Source organism: Marmota monax, unplaced genomic scaffold (genome assembly GCF_021218885.2).
Source record: "Marmota monax isolate L192 unplaced genomic scaffold, Marmota_monax_Labrador192_F-V1.1 WCK01_AAM20220418_F8-fsc00004, whole genome shotgun sequence".
NCBI classification, from domain to species: Eukaryota; Metazoa; Chordata; class Mammalia; order Rodentia; family Sciuridae; genus Marmota; species Marmota monax.
In genome coordinates, this window is record NW_026692881.1 from 24,807,886 (window position 1) to 24,813,618 (window position 5,733).

General features: G+C 36.2%; 1 pseudogene; it reads right to left on the minus strand.

Annotated features, from left to right (window-relative positions):
- Positions 1–5,210: 5,210 nt before the first annotated feature.
- Positions 5,211–5,527, minus strand: LOC124096165 (thioredoxin-like; annotated as a pseudogene).
- Between the last annotated feature and the right edge of the window lie 206 nt (positions 5,528–5,733).

Below are 5,733 nucleotides of genomic sequence, written 5' to 3' on the forward strand. Positions count from 1 at the left end.
GGAATGGTGTTTTTACAGATATTACAGATATAATTAATTAAGAAGAGATCATACTAGAGTAGGGTAGATCCTCAATCCAATATAATCTGTCTCCTTATAAAAAGGAAATTTGGATAGATTCACACAGAAGGGGAATACCTCATGACCTCAAGGCAGACATCTGTAAGCCCAAAACAGCCAAAATGGCTTGCAAACCATTAGAAGGTAGTATGGCATGGATTCTTCTTCACAGTCCCCAAAAGAATCCCACCCTGCTAATGTCTTGATTTGGGGTTTCTAGCCTTCAGAACTGACACACAATAATTTCTATTGTCTAGGCCAAAAATAAATAAAAATCAAGGACTTTGGCATGAACTTCACTCACTCCAGTATTTGCCTTTTCTTTGACTCTTCTGCCTCTTAACTCCTGCTGTTTTCAACTCTTTCCTCCAAAGTTTTCCTGCCCTGTAAGACTCTTCACCCATGCAACATGATGTATTGAAGTATGTCCAGGCTTCATTTTTATGTAATTTAATGAATATGTTTGCTTTTTATTATAAAAGTGCTACAGACTCATTGTTTGAAAGTATACTTTCACACAGTGCATAAAGTAAATAAAGTAATAAGAGAACTCTCTCTTCTTCCCTACCTGACAAGAGACACCTTACCAGGACTAATCTGTTAAAAGTGGAATGTATTTCTTCAGAATTTTTGGTACCTGTATATGCATGCATATGATTAATGCATTGATTTTAAAAAGATAAATGTTCTGCAGCTTGCTTTTCTTCAATTAATAATATGCTTTGAATTCCTTTTCATGTCAGTCCATATAAGAATGCCTCTTTTCTTATGGGTGTTCCTTACTTTATTTAATCAATTCATCAATAAAAGATATTTAGACTGGTCCCAGTTTACTGCTATTCCAATCAGCACCAAAATGACCATCTTTGTGTTTGTATCTTTGAGCATTCATTTGATCTACCAGATGAATTTTTAGAACTCTTGGATCAAAGGTCACACATGTTTACATTTCTATATTCTCCATAGCCCTTCTTACCAAATGAAGATAGGATGAATCTGTACTCTTACTATCTGTGTTTCTTCAAAAGATTGATTTTATTTATTCTCAGCCTCAGTTTCCTTGGCTGCAAAGTGGAGATAATTTAAAGTCTTTCTTAGAGTTGTTCATAGATTAAATAAAATGTTTTGTTCATAATAGCTAGCAGTTTGCACACACATATCCCTTCTCTCTCTCTCCATTTTTTTTCATCTTTTAACTCCTCCCTGGGTTTTTGCAAAGATTTGGCAAAGATCCCATTTTATGTCAGCAAATATTTATAGACATCTAATATTTCAGGGTTTGACAAATGCTGAGGGGGACTCAGAAACACTTTTTTTTTTTTAAAGTTCACTGTCCTTTTTGGAACTTATAGTACTGCACAGGAGGAAAATATCTCCCAGATCCTAGGGTATGTAGCCCCTTACTTAATATTCTTGGAATGAATGAGTAGAGAAAGGAAGGAATGCTGTTGGATGAGTAACACCACACAGTTTGGAGAAGAGCTTAATGGTAGTCCTATAAGCTTGGGTAAGGAGCAATGGATATGATGATTCACAAAACTTTTCCTTTGCATTTCATCTAATGGGAGGAAGGCATTGGAACGGAATACCAAAGCATTTGGCTAGAAAGATACTCGAAATCTCATATTTTATCTTGAAACTTCACATCAAATTTGTGTTCTACTCTATGACATATTGTTATCTTCCATATAAATGGCATCTTTCTAGGACTGAGGTAAAATGATACTCCAACAAAATGTACCATCTTTATCAGGTGGCTCAAGTTCCTCCTGGCATACTTTCAGAGAGGTGTGTACTAGAGTTTGGGAAACACGCAATTTAGATAAACGTTCAATGAGCTCTCACTGCCTGCTTCCATCTGTCTGTCCTACACACTTGCCTCACAACTCTTCCCTCCTAACTTCTGCTAAAATCCCAACCCCTCTGGTCTCCTCAATCATAGTTATGTTTTCCTAACTAATCTAAATTTTATATTGCATACCACTATGCAAAAAATATTTAGGAAAAATAACTGCAAAACTTTTCCAATAATATTTGAGGTCATTAAGTCTCAGGGGACACCCTTCATTCATACACATTGTGCTGGTTTCTTGGTCTGTTTCATCCCTGTCATCTATGTTAGTAGACTCTTGGAAAGATTTGGCTTGTTTTATTTAAATCTTGAAAAGTGCCCAAACTAATGCTGTGGTCAATTAAAGTAGCTGGAGTTTTGAGCACTCAGTTTAGTGTTCCCCTCTGTGTTTGAAGGAGTCTGTAAATGGAACATATGTTTTGAATTGCTTCTCCAGAGCTCTGATCTGTCCACCTCTTCCCCATCTCCATTGCCTGGGCTGTGGGTTAGGTCCTTATCTTCCATTGCTTAGATTATGTCGCTGACTCCCTTGATGGATCTTGTTTTTCCACTCCACCCCCAATGAGTCTGCAAGAGTAGTTTTCCTAACACAAGGATCAGCCCATGCCACTCCCCTCCTTAAGATTTAGATGGCAACAATCCATAACTATACGCAACAACATCATGTTTCACTTATATGCATGCCTGAAAGAAGTCAGAAACAAAAAAGTATGCACATTAAATAAAGCGCAAAACCCAGCAAAACCAATCAATGATGTTAGAAGTCAAGATGGTGGTTAAATTTGGCAGGGGTGGGGAGTAGTAGTGATTGGGAGTAAGCATGAATGAACTTCTGATAGGTTGTTAATGTCCGATTTCTTAATCTGGGTGCTAAGAAAATAAATGTGTTCCATTTGTGAAAATCCATCCAGCTTGTTTGTTTGAAGCAATCTTTTCTGTCTATTCCTTCAATAAAACATTAAAACAAAGGAATAAACAAACAACACTTGTTGCTTCACCTTAGCACAATACATAGTCACTCATGTGACTCTCACTTGTCCTTCCATCAGTCATTGGCCCTGTAAACTAGTCACACTAGACAGCTCAATGTTCTCCAAACATGGCACACTTATTTTTTTTTCCTGATGCTTGCTAAAAAGCAAGCCCTTCTGCTGAAAATTGACTTATCCTCTGGGGCCCCCACTAAATATCACCTCCTCCAGAAGATTTCTTCCTGATCAACCTCCAGTAAGTTTAATGGTTCCCTTCTCTGTACTTCCACAATACTTTGTAATTTCTTTTTTTCTATAGCTGCTATGAACATACCTCCCATGTTAATAAAAAAAGAAAACAGAACACATGGTCAGGGTGGCCTGGAAAAATCCAGGCTGTTTATAACACATAGTATTGCTATAAAGTAATTTCTCTGGATTTGTCTCTCCAATTAGACCTGAGGTTCTTCATCATTTTTGAGCTATGAACCCCTTTGGCAAACTTGGCAAGCATAGGGACCCCCATTTAAAGTAAATTTTTACTGAAGTAGGACTCTAAATGCATAAATTACAGATGTTCAATTCAATGAACTTGAGCAAATTGAATACATTCATATTTCTAACATCTGGAACAATAAATACTTATCCTAAAAGCTTCAATATCACCCCATAAAGAGTAAACTATCTTGACCTCTAACCTAAAGATTAGTTTGTATGCTTTTCAAATTTATATAAATTATACCATATAGTATGTTCCCTTTTGTGTCTGGTTTCTTTGTTCAACCTAAGGGTTGAGATGCATCCATGTTTCTGGATATAACAATTATTAATTCATTCTCATCTCTAGGTGGTATTTAATTGAATCAATATACCACTGCTGATTTATTCATTTTTTTTTTAATCTAGCAGCCCTTAACCACTGAGCCACATTCCCACTTTTTTTTTTTTTATTTAGAGACAGGCCTCTGGCTGAGTTGCTTAGGGCTTTGCTAAATTTTGGAGGCTGGCTTCCCAAGTGTTGGGATTACAGGCATGTACCACTGTGCCTATCTATTCATTCTTCTATTGGTGGACATTTAATTTGTTTTCAGTTTTGTGTTTAATTAATAGTGCTGTTCTGAACATCCTCACACATACAATATATGTATGTACTTGTTTCAGAACATTGAATCTATGTTCCAATACCTAAAATAAGACACACGGGAGCACAAAAGAAATAATTACAGTTTTTTAAATGAAAACCAAAATTTGAGATATAGTTTCACATATACTTCTTTATTAACACAATTCCTAGATTCAGCAGTGGATCTAATAACTATTATAATTTCAAAGTAATGATATGTATACATGAACAAAATTTCAAAATTTCTCCTGAACTATATAGCATGCTATGAAAATGTCTGTATTTTCTGTTGATGACAAAGTCATATCTAATATGACTATTTCTATGATTTTTGAATATATTCATAATTGAAGGAAATCATAGTTTCATTAAAGGTTAGTGAAAAATAGAGATGTGATTTCCCCTCATCCAAGTCCAGAAAGCCCCTTAATTCTATTAAGAATCTCTGATCTAGACTGAACCCCTTTAAAAGCAACATTCATATGCCAACCATATTAAAAATTCAGAATCTGGCAAAAACTTGGCACACAGTGGATGTTCAATATATAATTTTGAATGACAAACTCATGAATGACAGTACTTAACTTTTATTGAGCTTGTAGTACATGCCAGGTATTATGCTAAGCACTTGAAATGTTCTTAAATCTTCACAAAAACCTTTTGATTACTGTCCTTATGTAATTGATGAGGAATCAGAAACTTGGATAGGCATATAATTTTTTAAATTTTTTTTAGTGTAGTTGCACACAATACCTTTATTTTATTCATTTTTATGTGGTGCCAAGGATCGAACCTGGGGCCTCGCATGTGCTAGGCGAGCGCTCTACCACTGAGCCACAATCCCAGCCCCAACGCAAATATTTCTGACCCCTAAACCCTCAACTGACTGCTAACTTTTGTATTTTACCATTGACAAGTGAATGAAGAGATTAATGCATAAATGAATGAATTTAACCATGTACATCCTTTATTCCACTAATCTTTACAACTAGTAGAACAATTTCAAAAAGCAATTGGCTGGCATTAGTGATACAGTGTGGTTGCTGAAGAACAGTTTTTAAAAGGGTAGAATTAATATTTTATTGTCATTTATACTCAGATTGCAGTTGGGTACATAGTTTCCATTCTTCATATTTTCCTTAAATTTTTAGAAATTGCAAGCTTTAAACAGCTGATGGGTGGTTATGTTTTTCAGAAAACACGATTAGAGAAATTCATTAATGGTGGCTTTAAGCGTTTCTTTGTTAGTTCCAGAAATTCACCCACCTTTTGGCCTTTTTTAAAAAACTGGAAGGTGGGCATGCATTTGACTTCACACTCCACAGCAACATCCTGACAGGCATCCACATCTACTTCCAGGAACAATGCATTGGAATATTTTTCAGAGAGAGAATAAAGGAAAGGCTTGATCATTTTGCAAGGGCCGCACCAGTTGGCCGAGAAGTCAACTACCACAAGTTTAGCTCCTGCAGCCTCCAAGGCTTCCTGAAACACTTCCTTGCTGTCGATCTGTTTCACCATTTTGCCTGTTGGGGGTCCGACGAGCAGCTGCTGGAGTGGATAGAAACAGATCCAAGGCGCCTGAAAGAGCTGGAACAAGGATATTTCTTTATATGAAAAAACCTGGCCCCTTGAAAAACTCAAACTCCAGTGCTTATTAACACTGGCTGTAATCAACTGAACTGTCTTCTAGTAAATGCTAGATGTCAGAATGCCTACAGTACCAA